This window comes from Canis lupus, chromosome 5 (assembly GCF_011100685.1).
Source record: "Canis lupus familiaris isolate Mischka breed German Shepherd chromosome 5, alternate assembly UU_Cfam_GSD_1.0, whole genome shotgun sequence".
NCBI lineage: Eukaryota > Metazoa > Chordata > Mammalia > Carnivora > Canidae > Canis > Canis lupus.
Genome location: NC_049226.1, coordinates 52,252,355 through 52,267,973, shown reverse-complemented (window position 1 = coordinate 52,267,973; position 15,619 = coordinate 52,252,355). Strand labels below are relative to the sequence as shown.

The 15,619-nt window shown below is 37.4% G+C and overlaps 1 protein-coding gene and 1 pseudogene across 9 annotated transcripts in view; one reads left to right on the top strand and one right to left on the bottom strand.

Annotated features, from left to right (window-relative positions):
- DAB1 (DAB adaptor protein 1) overlaps positions 1-15,619 on the bottom strand; it is a 1,027,070-nt gene that overhangs the window by 599,902 nt on the left and 411,549 nt on the right. The gene's annotated exons all lie outside the window — the stretch shown is intronic.
- LOC100685770 overlaps positions 3,275-15,619 on the top strand; it is a 41,198-nt pseudogene continuing 28,853 nt past the window's right edge.

Below are 15,619 nucleotides of genomic sequence, written 5' to 3'. Positions count from 1 at the left end.
TAGCTTTTGTGATTGCTTTTGTGACTATTCTAGTAATTACCCAGAGGGATGACAGTGCTGAACCTTAATTCAATGTTTCTCAAGTTGGGGATCAAGGACCACAGGAGGTACAGTAAAGGACCACATGATTTTATTTTATATTTATACTTTTTAGGATTCAATGGATAAGACTTAGCCAATCTAACATTGAGTAGAATCAATGCTAAGAAAGGGAGATCTGAAGAGAGAAAAGGAGGTATCTTTGATTGGCAGAACTCAATTCAATTTAATTCAAATGCTTTGGATTATTCCAGAAAATACACATCACCTTCTGTAAACTGATATGCGCCGAAGAATTATTATGATTTTCCTTCACACTATTTATTTATATGTATATATATATGTATGTATTTACATATGAATATGTATTCAAGCTGTCATAAACATATTTTACATGATTATTTGCCACTAAATTTGGAAAATATTCCATACAAGACTTTGGACATCATCAAATCATCTGGAACCCCCCTGATGAAAAGTGTTCTTACTCCTTGCTGCACCTGGAGGGACCATTCTAATTGGCCTCGCAATATGCCCAAGGGTTAAATTAATTTATGTGAACCTCACAGCTGGACAGCTGCCCAGCACTATATACTAGCAGCTGTTTGACACAATAAACCAAGAATCAGATTTTCTTGCAGCAAAAATAAATTTTTAACAACATTGCCCATTTCCACAGAGGCAGAATACAAGATATGATTTCTGTATGAGATGATTGTGAAAGAAGCCTCCTCGGAGGAAGGGTGTCATTTTCTAAGTCAAGGCCCTGTCCTGCCACATTATTTAAGCACAACATGACATGGAAATACATTTAATAGGATTTGGCTACAGGCAAAAAGTCTGAAAAAAAGTACGTGGATTCTCAGAATTTGCTGCTGAGTTATGCATGGAATTCAGAATTTACTAGAATTGAAATCCTTAAGACAATCTTTGGCTCATAACAAAATAAAACTCCTCTCAAGTGTAGCTATACTAGTACACACATTATAATAGTCATCATATTCTCAGAATGAAGGAGAAGATCAAAACTGCATCTTTATATTTATTTCACAATTCAACTTCACTAAAATTATTTTTTCTTCAGCACATGTTAAATAACTGGCACTTCACCAGAACCTTTTCAATTACCTATTAGTAATAATAGACAACTGAACCACCTGCTCAGGTGCATTACATATCTATAATTTTGCAACAATATTTCAAGGTAGATACTATGCTCTCATTATCTTTGATTTAAGTGTTTGGAATATAATGTGGTAGTGAGTCATCTTGCACCACTCATAAAAAGGAAACCTATTTAAGGATGGAGAAACAACACAGAAAAAGCCTGGATCCCTGCAGACCCTTATGGAGCAAAGCTACCATCTCAGCTCTGGCCAAGTATCCCAGGACTGTCACGTGAGGTAAAGAAATGTGCTGTACTTTAAGTCACTGTTGTTTGATGTCTATTTTGCATATGTATAGGTCAATCACCTTTAGTCCACCTAATATAGATCCTGCACAAAATTGCAAGCTAGGTCATTTAGAAAAGAGGGAAATTCTTATTTTCAGGTCAAGAAAATAGATACCAGTAGAATTGTTGAGTAGCTTCTGGGAAGATAAAGAAAAAGGTGGAATAGCATAAAACTATAAAGTATATCTATGAAAGCAAAGAATACAGGAAAATAGAATTAGTCATTGAATCCTGAACCTGTACATAATGCCAAATGTAGGCTGGACAAAAAAAGAATGTTTTCAGGGAGAAAGACAATTATAGACACGTGCTAGGCACAAAGAAAATATTTATAAAATTTTGCTTATATAATATGCATTTAATATTAATCATTTAGGCCAGTGATCAGCAAAACTTTTCTTAAAGGGCAAATAATATTTTACGCTTCATGGCCAAGGGGCAAAATCAAGAATGTTACAAAGTTACTCATATAACCATGTAAAATTATAAAAACTATGACACAAACAAATGGAAAGACATTTCCTGCTTATGGATTGGAAGAACAAATACTATTAAAATGCCCATACTACCAAAGGTGATCTACAGATTTACTGCAATCCCTAACAAAATACCAAGTATTTTTCACAGAACTAGAACAAATAATCCTAAAATTTGTATGGAACCACAAAAGACCCTACATAGCCAAAACAATCTTGAAAAAGAAAAACAAAACTGGAAGTATCATAATTTCAGATCTCAGCTTATACTACAAAGCTATAGTAATCAAAACAGTATGGCATAAAATTGGACACAAAGATCAACAGAACAGGATAGAAAGCCCAGAAATAAACTCAATTAATCTTGGACAAAAGAAGTAAGAGTATGCAATGGGAAAAAAGACAGTTGTTTCAACACATGGTGTTGAGAAAACTGGACAGCTATATGCAAAAGAATTGAACTGGACAACTTTCTTATACCATACACAAAAATAAGCTTAAGATGGATTTGAAATTTATATATGAGACCTGAAACCATAAAAATCCTAGAAGAGAACACAGGCAGGAATTTCTGACTTTGGCCATTGCAACATTTGTCTAGATATGTCTCTTGAGGCAAGGGAAATAATAGTAAAGATAAACTATTGGGACTGCTTCAAAAAAAAAAAAACTTCTTCACAGCAAAGGAAACAACTAAAACTGAAAGACAACCTACTGAATGAGAGAATATATTTGCAAATGACATATTAGATAAGGGGTTAGTATCCAAAATAAATAAAGAACTTATACAACGCAAACCCCAACACCAAATAATCCAATTAAAAATGGGCAGAAGACATGAACAGATAAGTCTCCAAAGAGGGCATCCAGATGGATGACACATGAAAAGATGCTCAACATTACTCATCATCAGGGAAATGCAAATCAAAACTACAATGAAATATCACCCCATATCTTTTAGAATGGCTAAAATAAAAAAAAAATACAAGAAACAACAGGTGTTGGTGAGGTTGTGGACAAAAAGGAACACTTGGGCACTGTTGGCAAAAATGCAAACAGGTGCAGCTACTATAGAAGATAGTATGGAGATTCCTCATAAAGTTAAAAATAGAATCACCCAATGATCCAGTAACTGAAATACTGGGTATTTACTCAAAGAATACCAGAACACTAATTCAAAAGGATATATGTACCCCCATGTTTACTGCAGTATTATTTACAATAGCCAAAATATAGAAGTAATCCAAGTGTTCATGAATAGATGAATGGATAAAGAAGATGTGGTATACATGTGCAAACTGCTATGATGGAAGTCAAGGAGGAAAAAAAAATCACAAGAAAAGGTGCAAAGACATCACCAGAAAAAAACAGATTTCATAAAGACGATGATTCTGGTTCATCAAAGATATTTCCAAGAGAAGTTATTAAGGAAGGTGGACCTAAAATCACATCAAATAACTTTGAGAAATGTGCCACAAAACCTGGGAAAAAAAGATGCAAAGCAATTCAAAAATAAGTAGCAAGGGGATAAAATACCAGAAAACAAATTTTGGCACAAATAAATTCAACAGAAACAGAAAATTCCAGGCGAATCGTAAAAGTTATGAATCAGCAGCCAGGAAACCTAAAATGGATGACTTCAAAAAGAAGAAAGAACTGAAGCATAGCAGGCAACTCAATGATAAAACCAACTATGACATTGTTGTTCTGGCAAAGCAGATTTGAGAGATCTTAAGAAAAGACCATGACAAAGAAAAAAGAGTGAAGTTGATAGTGATGCTGAAGTTGATTCAAAGGAAAATGAAAACTACTGCATTTGTGCATGATTCAACTTGTGTGATCCAGTGTTACATTTGGTATGGTGATGAAGAACAGTGAAAAGAGGCTTTTGAAGAACTGCGAGATGATTTGGTCCAATTAAGTAAAGCCAAATATTCCAGAGATATTAAGTGGCTAATAGAACAAGATAAAAAGAAGAAAGTGGAAGAGAGGGCTCTTTTGCAAAAACACCTGAAGAGCATGTTGGTATGAAATACCTGAAAAGTCACAGATTGCAGAGATAATGAGAAATTTTAAAGACCATGTGAGGAAGATGCTCCAGCATGTAGAAGTGTCTGTCATTGTGGAGTTATGCATACAATGACAAAGCCTTCTTGGAGCAGAGGAACATGCTGAGGGAGGAGCTCTATGAGAACACATTTCTTCTTTACAAGTCAGCAATCACCCAGCTTCACCCAATCACCCAGCTCTGGACAAATTATTAAGAGGTACTGCCAGAAAAACTAGAGCTTTATCATGGATGAAATGAAACAGATTCTAGCTCCAATGGCCCAAAAGGAAGCAGCGATTAAGCGTTCATTGGTGCAGAGAGTAATCTTGGACTTTTAAACCTATGTACCCCCAAAGCTAAGATCAGAAAGACAAGCATCATATGATTTCACTCATATATGGAATTTAAGAAACAAAATAGATGAATATAGGTAAAGGAGGAAAAATAAAGACAAAATCAGAGGGGAAGACAAACCATAAAAGACTCATACTATAAGAAACAAATTGAGGGTCGCTGGAGGGGAGGTAGGTGGGGGGATGGGGTAATTGGGTGATGGGAATTAAAAAGGGCACTTCATGTAATGAGCACCGGGTATTCTATGCAACTAATGAATCACTAAATTCTACCTCTGACATTAATAATATACTATATATTAATTAAATTGATTTTGAATTAAAGAAAGAGATTGGAGCCATCTGTGAAGCAGTGATATACCTGGCAAACACATGATGGTCCTAGAGTGGCCATACACTATTTGTGGGTTAGCATGCCTAAGGACAGGAAAGTGATATGAAAATAGTCAAGACTTAGGTTGGAAATGTGGCTAATGGCCAGGACTTCCATTTGGTCTTACTGGCGGCATTTGATTGTATTGATGATACTAAGCTTATGAAGAAGAAAATCATATCAGAAATTATTAGCTTCTTGCCTAACATAGTAGATGACAAATATGGAAAGAAGGTCCTATTGTATTTACTAAGTCCCAGAGATCTTGCACATAGTGCAAGAAATTACTGAGGTTCTACAGAAAGGAGGTAGAAACACACACAGTAAGGATACAAGGATCTACCCACCAGAGCTCTTAGAGTCCATCTTTTCAGCTTTGTTAAGCTGCCTGCAAGGACATGTCCAAGAAGTGGTGCTGGATAAGTCTTTGTGTGTGTTGGTGTCCGACATTCTGGGAGCTTCCATTGAAGATGATCAGCCTGCCATGAATGCCATTGCCAAGTTGGCAGCTGGAGAGCTACATCTGGGTGGCAAGGCTTCATGGCGCAAACATCCTGCAGGACATCTAGTTCTGAAGTTGTTAATAGAACAAGATAAAATGAGGAAGAAAGTGGAAGAGAAGGCTCTTTTGCAAAAACATCTGTAGACCATGTTGGTATGAAAAACCTGAGGTCCTGAGCCACATGCAAAACCAAGGTGCCATTATTCTTACTAGTTTTCTTCAGAGCTCTGATCAAGAAGTTACAAAGAAAGTCAAGGCTGAATTGAAAGGCCTGATTCCTACACTGGAGAAAATAAAAAAATGCCAGCAAAGGAATAGAAATGCTACTTGAAAAACTGGCTGCAGAAAAAGAGAGAGAGAGAGAGAGAGAAACTGGCTGCACAGTGAAAACAGTTAAAAACAAGATGAAATCATTTTTTCTGTTTTCTTTTCTCAATGTGGAAAAGAAGGGCTAAGATCCACCTTTTTGGGAGTCTGGGTGCTCTCTATAGGTATCTGTTCTTTGTATTAGAGTCTATTTATAATACAGTTTTTTAAAAAGAAAAGAGTGTGAGATGCACAGACACACACATGCTGGAATATTATTCAGCCATAAAAGGATGAGATCTTGCCATTTGTAACAACATGGATGGAGCTAGAGAGTATAATGCTAAGTGAAATGAGTCAGTCAGAGAAAGACAAATACCATATGATTTCATATGAATTTAAGGAACAAAACAAACATACAATCAAAAGAGAGAGAGAGAGACCAACCAAGAAACATACTGTTAACTATAGAGACCAAACAGATGGTTACCAGTGGGGAGGTGGGTGTGAGTGTGGGTGAAATAGATGACGGGAATTACAGAGCACACTTATCACGAGCACTGAGCAATGTATAGAATTGTTGAATCACTATATTATCCACCTGAAACTAATCCAACACTCTGTGTTAACTAAACTGGAATTAAAAAAAAAACTTAATTTAAAAAATGTAAAAACCATTCTAAGCTTGAGCCTCATACCAGATTTGGTCTTCAGGCTGTTTGTCCACTCCTGATTTAGACCAAGGAAGCAATAGAGTAATAAGGAAGTCAGACTGAGTAAAGAAATCTGAAGTCAAAATAAAAATGAATGTGTGGCAAATCAACTTTTGATGGGTTCCCATTTATTGGAAGCCCAAATTCCTTCATGTGACCTTTCACAAGGTTACCCCTAGGCTTCCTTGTTGATTTCACATATAGATCCATAAGACTGCCCATTATTTTCTAAGCACATACACCATTAGTCCTATGTATCTTTGCTCATGCTTCTTCTTTGCCCTCCTCTGCCTTACTTGCCTAGATAATTCACTAATAGATTAGATCCAGATGACATATTCCTTCCTCTGTATAGAGTTTTCTAGATGCTACTGCAACTCATGCTCTAAGCCAATATCACTTTTTCTGTGCTTTGATACTACTTTTTTCATGACCCATCGTATACCTTTCTTGTGTACTTGATATGATGATTTACACATCTATCTTTCCAGAGTATAAGCAGGGAATAGGTTTTTTTTCCAGCACTGTGAACAGTGTATACCCCACAGCTATACTCATTAAAAATATTATTTACTGAGAGTCTCTTTTGTGTGAGGCACTGTGTTAAGCTCTTGCATTCATTATATTATTAATTCCCATAACTCCCATCTCAGATAAGCTTTAGCTTCCTCATTTTACAGATAAAAAGCCCAGAAAAATTAAATAAATTGCTCATGATTTCATAACCAGGAAAGTGACAAAGCTTGGACCCAGTTCTGATGGGCCCCCAAATCCATGCTCTTGAACTGTTATGTTGTCTCATCAATTATTGAGTAAGCAAATGAAACCTATAACTTGAATTAGGCTAATATCATTACCTGCTGAAACATCTCTAAGATGTTTTATTTATTTTTAATTTTTAAAAATTTTATTTATTTATTCATGAGAGACCAGAGAGAGAGGCAGAGGCATAGGTAGAGGGAGAACCAGGCTTCCTCTGGGAAGCCTGATGCGGGACTAGATCCCAGAACTCCAGGATCATGAACTGAGCTGAAGGCAGATGATCAACCACTGAGCCACTCAGATGTCCCTTTAGGATGTTTTAATTTAAAAAAATGCAAATAGTTTATAGTTAATATCATAAATATTCAGAGGTAGAAAGTACCTACAAGATCAATAGGTCTAGCTTGTTTTACGGATAATAAAATAGCAGCTATGAGAAAGCATTTATTTTTACCCTAAGATCACACAACTTTTTGACCTTTCTAGCACTTTCACGGATGTCACCTAGAGTCAATCTCATCCCACACCAATGAATTGGCAGACTCAATGTTAATCTTCAGAATAAATGTTGAAAATAAGGTCTTTACAAGGAGTTAAAATTGCGTTTGGCTCTTCCAATTGCATAGACATTCATAAAATAAACAATATCGCCTTTGGTTTCATTTTGAAATAATAGAGTAGGTTTGATGATTCTCTTTAGGACCCCTCCTATGCTCTAACACTGGGCTTACTCTCTTTTTTTAATTTTTTTTATTAAATTCAATTTTCCAACATATAGTATAACACCCAGTGCTCATCTCATTGCATGCCCTCCTTAATGCCCGTCACCCAGTTACCCTATCCCTCCTCCCACCTCCCCTTCTGCAACCCTTTGCTTGTTTCCCAGAGTTAGGAGTCTCTCATGATTTGTCTTCCTTTCTTATTTTTCCCCACTCAGTTCCCCCCACTTCTTTGATGGTTCCTTTCATTATTTATTATATTCTACATATGATTGGAATGATATGATAATTGTCTTTCTCCGATTACTCTTAATGTGGGATTTATCACAATGCACTGTCTTTGGCTATTTATTAATCTGTCTCTTGCACTCAATGCTGAGCTTTTCAAGAACATGGACCACATTGTATCCCTATATCCTAACAGTTTGTGTTACAGAACTGGTGAATATCTGTGAAGATTTATTGACTTTGACTTGCTAAATTGAGGTTAGACCTAAGAGATGTGGCAAAGGGCGATCAGCAGGGTAGCTTGTCTTCTGATGTGTGTGTGTGTGTGTGTGTGTGTGTGTGTGTGTGTATGTGTGCACATGTGTTATCTGGAACTCTCTTAAGTCATATTTCCCTGTCCCAAAAGATTTCCCTTGAAAAGTTTTTAGAAAATGCCTATGAGTGAGATTTGACAGTTTTTTTTCCTAAGCCTGAAAATATTAGGAAAATCCAGGTGGTCAAATTCAGTGTAATCAGTGTTTTTCAGTGAATATTGTGGATGGATGAATGCAGGCTGATTATACAGTAAATATTTAATTTTAGATTCTGATTATTTCATATTGACATTTCAGAGCAGTAAATATTTTTATGCTAGATTCAGCCTACACCACGAAAATAACTCCCTCAATGGCAGAGTCTACACATGTAATTGTATAATTTAATACTTTCATTTAAAACATTTCTACTTTTAAATATCTTTTAGATTTGAAAAAAAATAATTTCTTATCTAAGAAGGCTCAACCTTAGATCTCTAGGCCAGAGACTAATTAGTATTTCGCTGGGAAAATGGAAGGCTCGCTTTTCTGAAAATGACTATTTTGATTTGAGTATTTTCCATTCTCCAGTGCCAGTCAAACCTCATGGGAACAGTCATGAAAGAGTTAAAAGAGAAACCTCCATGGAACCACACTAATTGGGTAGCTTTTGCTTTTACTAGAAAAAGGTGGTTTCAGACATTTACTTTTAGGAACAAGAACAACCCTAGAGGATTGTTGAGGAAATGCTTGTGGAGTAGTAAGCGGGCAAGTTTTTGGAAAGAATAGCTGAGAAGATTTTTTACATTATGTGTGTGTCGGGGGGTGGGGGATGTGTTTAAAACCATCTGGTCTTTATAAACTCATAAGTAATTCTATCTCAAGTATTTATGAGCATTTTATAGAAGACCTTTGAAGAACTCTTCCCTATTACAAGTCTAGCACATTTCCTAATTTCTAGCAGTTGCAAAAGACCCAAGAAGAGATATTGTGAGATATTATCATTGCCATTTTATAGATGAGCAAATTGATGGCCACAAAGTCTGGGTGACTGACTCAAATGTCACAACTAGTAAGAGTTATATAAAAAAAAAAAACCAACAACCCTCTTTTCTCTCACTTTGAGTTTTCTTTATGAGCTATTTCTTCTAGCTAAGTCTTCACTTAACCAACTCCTGGAGAGGTGAGATGGCCTGCCTAATAGGGAAGTAGTTGAAGTGTAGTCGTGTTTTGCTCATCTCCTCTTGCCTCCTTTTCTTTTGGGAGCCATCAGTCTTGCAGAAGATGTGAGTTCTCTGTTCAGCCATGCTATCTGTCTTACCTGGTCCCAAGGTCAGCCTAATTCTGGGATTCCATCAATGGATCTGTTTCACTAATGGAATAAAGCCACATCCTGGAAACTGTCTTCAATCATTAACCTAGATAATATTTTGGCCTCCATATATAACCTTTTTCTTAAAGTTTTTGTTTAAATTCCACTTAGTTAAATTACAGTGTTATATTATTTTCAGGTGTATAATATAGTGATTCTTTTTTTTTTTTTTTTTTTTTTTAATGCTCAGAACTCAGCAGGGAAGAGGGATGCTACTTCTCATGCCCTTCCTTTGGAGACTCAAAGTAACTAGCAGGGTCAGGATGCAAATTCTTCAAAGCTCATGCTCTATAATCACTACTCTAGTGGCAGTAATATTAACAATTGCTGAATAAACCATAGGCTCCTCTACATTTTCTAGCCTTTCTTGTAGCTAGTTTGAGGTCCTGTTACAAATTTTGGCTAATGACCTGTGAGCAAAAATGTTATGTGTTATTTCTGGGTAACAATAGTTAAAAGCTGGTGTACCTTTCCATTCCAATGCAAGCTGAGATGGTGGCACCATCCTCTCCCTTTAAGAAGCAAGGAGCCCAGCGATCCTGGATCCCTAAGTGGCAACATGGAGCAGCCTGTGTTCTCTAATCACATTAGGCTTCATGTAAGTAAGAAAAATACAACTTTGATCTGTCAGTCTCCCATCCAGAGATTTGGGAGTTATTTAGTTTCAACAGCATAGCAGAGTCAAGCCTAAATAATATATCTCACAAGGAAGTGATGAAGGAAATAAAGGCCAATGTAGATATGGACACGGTGAAAACAAGGCTAACACAGCAACAGCATAGCAAATAAGTGATCTCTGTAGAGTCATGATAAAACTAGAGTGTCAGCCTAATCATTTCTTAATGAGGGCTTTCCTTATACATTGGCTAATAGTATGTATCTTACACCTCCACTAAACTCTAATCTCTTTGAGAACAAAGATGATACCATAGCCATCGCTATGTCCTCAGTGCCCAGCACAGTTCCTGGGGACTGTCAAATTGTCAGTATTTGGCTGTTGAGCAGAAGCAAAATGAAGCATTGGTAATGAATATCAGAGCTGCAGTGGAGTTATTACGCTTTTCTATTATTTGTAATTATCATTAGCATAAATTATACATCTATTCAGCATAAATATATACATATATTTATGTTTAAGTTAACTATTTAGTAAACTGAATATAGTTCATTATATAATAATCAGCCTTTTATTTTAAACCGGCATTTGTGTTTTCAGAGGTCAGGCCCGTCAAGGCAATTAATTCAGATTGCCCAAGTAAAGGGAGAAATAAAAGCTTTGTGCTTTGAAGATTATTAACAAAAATATCCCAAAACTCAAGAGGAGATAGAAATTTGGAGCTGGAAAAGACAGCCAAGCCAGTAGCAGAGCAGCACCCAGAGGTGGAGAACATGGCTTCAGGAAGTAATAATTCTGAGGACCAAGGGCTAAGAACTGGAGCAAAGATTACCACTGAGGACGTACAGGGTGGAATGGGCATTTAAGGAATGGAGTGGAGCCTTCGTGAAGACGAGTCAGTTAACATAGCACATAAACCAGGGAGACATTGTTAGAGCTTGGAGAAGCAGTGTGGACAGATGATGAAGGAAAAGTAGAACTGTTTCCATGCTGAAGACCATCTACAAGGTGATTGAGGAAAACCTGCTTTAGCTGTCAGACAAGGGAGCCCTTCCCTTTTGGGGAGAGAAGACTTTCTGTTTGCCACATTTAAGACCCAGGGTTCTGGGACAGTCTGAGAGTTAATAAAGGTGTTGGAACCCCAAGGGGGTAATGCTGGGTTTTATACCAACGTGGAGGAAGGAAGCTGGCTTTAATTCAAATTGAACAAATGAAAAAAATGATAGCTCCTATAATGCCAAGGTTTGGGAGCAATTTATTCCTGTTACATTTTTAAGACATTGTCCCTAGGCTCACGGGTGGATTACAAAGAAACATTTGGCCAGGCCCCTTAACTTCAAGAATCTAACCAGCTAGCTGGGAAACAAAGAGGTATCCAAAAAGACATAACTATAGGCATAGTAATCCTTTATCTCAAGGAAAAATTCCAGTTTTCAGCTTGGTTACCCTATTATGAATAATATGCTCCAAATTACATCTCTAATGTTTTCTACCATGAATTTTCCTCTTGTCCACTCCATGTTGTAGTGAAAACTAGTGAAGTTCTCATTGATCCTCAAATATGGCATGTCTTTTGACAGACTTTAATTGCTATTTTTCCTCTGATTGAAATGCCTCTGTTTGCCTAAGACATTCCCACTCAACCCACAAAATCTAGTTGTGATTTCTCTCCCTTGATACTTTTCTGATTATCTCAAGGGAAACTGATACAGAGAGATACAAAGAATATTAGTATTACTGAACTCATAGTGTGTGCTTGTCACTGCCACCACCTGAATTGTGTCCCCTAAAAATTCAGATGTTGAAGCCCTAGCCCTCAGTGTGACTATATTTAGAGACAGGAACTGTAGGAAGATAACGAAGAATCCATAAGAACGTTTCTAAGAAGAGTCACCAGAGAGCAACATGTGAGACACAGCAAGAAGGCAGCCATCTGCAAGCCAGGAAGAGGGTGGTCACCAGAACCCAACTTTGCTGACACCCTGATATCAGACTTCCAGTTTCCAGAATGGTAAGAAAAAATATCTGCTGTTTAGGCCAGCCAGTCTATGGTATTTTATCATGGCAGTCTAAGCGGACAAAGACAGTCATGGTGTCTCTTTTTTCTATATTATGTCCTCCAGTGACCCTAACCACCTGAATAGGGATCATTTCCCTCCTTCCGCAAAGAGGAGAGAGAGCTCTGCAAGGTGAAATAATGTGCCAGTAAGCAAATAGTAGAGATATGAACCTGGGTTTGTGTGATTATACTTTCTACTCCACATCCCTACCTTCCAAGCCTTCCTCCAGACCACCACCATGGTACCTGGCATGTCCCTGGATGACAGTCTTCAAACCACATGGCAGTGACCTGTTTTCCCTGCTAAATAGTACAATAAAGTGGTAATTTTTTTTCTTTTACCTGAGAGAATCTAAACAATCAAACTGATAGATAATTAGAAAGAATGAGAGATATTTACGTCAACTGTTACAGAAACCAGAAGCATGGGGAAATCCTTTGAGCTAGGAAGGCTATGCTTTTAGCCAGAAAAAGACATACATACCCAAGTGTTCATTCCTTGCCAAGGACGGTTATTTGCTGGGAGCAAAGAAGAATAAGAGACAATACTGGCCCTTGAGGAACTCATAGTTGAGCAGAAAGAAGACATTAAATGTTAATTTTCTCTTCTCATGTGTCATCTGATTGGGATCTGGCTGGATGTGTAAGAATCAGCCTCAGCTAAGCATTGGAATCATCTAGGAAACTTTAGAAAACACTGATGGCTGGACCCCACTTCTAGAGATTTTTATTTAATTAGTCTAGGATATGGCCTGGCTACCAAGAGTCTTCAAGTGATTTTGATGTACATTCAGGGTAAAAAATCAGGGGACTAGGAACCTAGAAGGAGCACAGGGTTTCCAGGTGTAACAGAAAGAAAGAGAGAGAAAAAAAGAGAGAGGGAAGAGGGCAAGAGCAAAGCAGACGCACAGATAAGCAACATTCACTGCCATTTTGCATTTAGCAGCATTTAACAAGTGCCCATATTGTGAGAAGCATTGCAGAGGAACTATTAATACAATTCAGAGAGCGTGCATTAAGAGCTAAAACAAACAACACACACAAAAAATCAAATACCACTGTTTATTTAGTGAATGTCTTTCAAGGGGCTGTAAGTACTAGAAAGACATTATCTTAATAAGCTCCCATCATCTCTGCCAGGTAGGGGGCAGGTTAGGCTTTTATTAAATGATGCCATATCAAAGTACATTCTTTACTTGAATCAGAAACTAATGTAATATAAACTATGGGGACCACCTATGCACTTAACATCATAAGAGGTAAAACTCAGCTTCGCACAAGAATGTCCCTAAAGATGAGACTTCAGGGGATAGGCTGGGGAAAGAGGCCTGAATGGAGGCTAAAGGGTATCTTTAAAGGGAAAACAGAACCAAGGAAGTAGTCGTAATACTTTATTACTATTATTATTATTCAGCCTTACAATGCTTATTCAGCATCTTGCTTTGTTTCCCATGTATCATCTATAGTGCCCCTACTTTATAAAGGAAAAACATAGAACACAGAGAAGTTAAGTGACTTGCCCAGAAGCAAACAGCTTTCAAGTGACCAAGTTAGGTTTTGGATCTAGGTCTGGTCTGAATGATACTCTATAGCCAATTTTAGGCATTCTTTTAAGGGAGGATGAGGTGAGGAGACAAACTGGTAAGAATAAGGTGAAAAAAAATAAAAACAACCCTAAGATTTCTTTCTGAGTCTTGAAATTAAAATGGGATCTGGGGATTGTTGATGGGGATTGTTGATGGAGATTGTTGATGGGGATGAGTAGGAAGCTGATAGCTAAAGATATCTGTTAAATATTAAATGGACTGTAGACTTCAGAACAAGAGCTATGGAAGGGGTTGCAGGTGGAAGCACAGGGGAGACCCTTCATCATGTTTAGCCATCCTAAGAGCACTGTTGACAGTATTCAGACCAGCCCCATGGAACTGGAAGAGGGGGAAATGGGTGGTTATTATGCATTAACCATTGAATTAATGTTAAGGTTTGTGTTTCGATTAAACTTCATCCAATATTATGCTAATAGCCATTGGATTCAGCACACACACATACCTATTAGTATCTGGGACACCATATATATTACCATATATACAAAATAAAGTGAGATAGTCAGATAATTTTCAGCCTAAACCTTTGGAAATAGCAATAAAGCACAGAATTTCTGGGGTAAGCCCAACATTACCCTACTCCTTCATAATTGTCTCAAATGCAGGAAAGGAGTTGGGTCATTGTGACCCACCCTCATCAACCAGTTATTGAAGACAAGCTACTTCATAAGGGCAATTAACCCTGGGCAAAATGAATCTCTTCTGCAAAGGGCAGTACCTAGAGAGGGACTCAGCCATGACATTTCCAGCACCTGGGGGAATTATGAATGCCTCAGCTCTAAAGTGGGCTCTGGGCAGAGTACCCCCACAATGCTCAATTGGTGTTTGTCTAACTGAACTGCTTTGTCAGAGCTTTTGCTTGCCACTGACCTCCAGGCATATTGCACTTGAGCATGGTCTTTTCATCCTTCTTGGAACATGTTAATGAGGTTCAGTGTTGGCCACCCCGGAATGTGCTAGTTTGGCATGAGGATTATTTCATGCTGAAAACCATCAAGGCCTAAGAGATTTAAGAAAAGCTTTTTACATCTGCCTTAACTGCTGAAAAGAATTTCGAGAAGGAGCCTATACCAGAAAGAGAGCTATTGCCTAAGATAACTATTTTTACATTTAAAAAACCTTCTCTAAAGGGCATGACAAACATTTATTTATCAAACATTTGCTCTTCCCACCTTTCTGTGAATTGTCTTCTCCTTTGAAGTCCTGGATTCCTACCCTCTTCTTCTTAGCTCAGGATAGCATGTAAATCTCAATTACCTAACTGTTGGGAAGTACTTACATACTGTAATTAAATTTGTTTTCCTCTTGTTAATCTGTCTTATGTTAATTTAATTATTAGAGCAGTCAAAGAACCTAGAAGGGGAGAAGGGAAAAAATTTTCCTCCCCTACAGTGTGATTGCTTCCTTTTACCTTCTTTACATACTTTCTGATACCTGACTGGCATGCCTTTTCTTTCTTTTCAGCCCAGATTTTCCAGAGCGCAATTTCTGGTTTTAAATCCTGAATTCCTTGGTTAATTTATCATTATGGTACTACATGTCCTCTTCTTTTGAGACACTTTAAAAAGCTTTGCAAATTCAAATAGTAATTATAAAAGTTAAAGAAGTTCCTGTTCACATTTTGAAGACCCCATCAAAAAGTCACCTTCTCTGAGAAATGTGACAGTATTCTCACTTGGCAGAGCTAATGTCTGCCAACTA